The sequence below is a fragment of the Rhincodon typus genome, chromosome 32 (genome assembly GCF_021869965.1).
Source record: "Rhincodon typus isolate 14 chromosome 32, sRhiTyp1.1, whole genome shotgun sequence".
Classification (NCBI taxonomy): Eukaryota; Metazoa; Chordata; class Chondrichthyes; order Orectolobiformes; family Rhincodontidae; genus Rhincodon; species Rhincodon typus.
This window is the reverse complement of record NC_063363.1, coordinates 12,544,155-12,545,144: the sequence shown is the minus strand read 5'-3', so window position 1 is coordinate 12,545,144 and position 990 is coordinate 12,544,155. Positions and strand designations below refer to the sequence as shown.

General features: G+C 48.7%; 1 non-coding gene across 1 annotated transcript; it reads left to right on the top strand.

Moving 5' to 3' along the window:
• Positions 1 to 379: 379 nt before the first annotated feature.
• On the top strand, positions 380 to 453 carry trnai-aau. The gene has a single exon. It is a non-coding gene; the product is annotated as a tRNA-Ile (tRNA).
• The last annotated feature ends 537 nt before the right edge of the window (positions 454 to 990 follow it).

Below are 990 nucleotides of genomic sequence, written 5' to 3'. Positions count from 1 at the left end.
CCCTTTCTGAAAAAGGGTCTAGGCCCGAAACGTCAGCCTTCCTGCTCCTCTGATGCTGCTTGGCCTGCTGTGTTCATCCAGCTCTACACTTTGTTAAGTCACAGTGCTGGTGGTTTAAGAAAGGCTCTGGGAAAAAGGATGTGGTAAAAGAGGCTAAACCAGAGGTAGTGAAGGAAGTCCCAAGAGAAGTCGAGGAACTGCAGGAGAGAGTGCACAGCCTGGTCATGGGCTGGATAATACAATAGTGCCTGATCTCTTCAAAGACTTCATTTCTGTGGGTAAGGTTTACTCAGGAAGGACAGGGGGAGTAGGTAAAGCAGTTAAAATATTAAGAGATATGGGAGCTGGCCAGTCCCTCATAGTAAGAGATGATTGTGCCGGTCGGTTATCTCAGCTGGTTAGAGCGTGGTGCTAATAATGCCAAGGTCATGGGTTCAATTCCCAAACTAACCATGTCTGTAGGATTCTAGCCACGAGTTGAAAGCTTTGCCTTCTGACTGGAAGCTTGCATGGCAGTCTCTGCAAATAAAAAAGGGGCAGCATGGTGGCTCAGTGGTTAGCACTGCTGCCTCACAGCGTCACGGACCAGGGTTCGATTCCACCCTCGGGCGACTGTCTGTACGGAGTTTGCACATTCTCCCTGTGTCTGCGTGGGTTTCCTCCGGGTGCTCCGGTTTCCTCCCACAATCCAATGATGTGGAGGCTAGGTGATTGGCCATGCTAAATTGCCCATAGTGTCTGGGGATGGGCCTGGGTGGGATACTCTGAGGGTCGGTGATGACTGGTTGGGCTGAAGGGCCAGTTTCCATGCTGTAGGGATTCTGTAATTCTATGAAGTATTTGCCTGAGAGAGTGATAATCTGTTGAATAAATGGAGCGAGAATTAGTATTCCCTTGTGTAAGATAAGGCTAGAAAGTATAATTAAGACCGGGGAAGTGACAGTGGGAGTGATTGAACAAAGGTCTATTCCAGGAATACAGTTTGTTCCT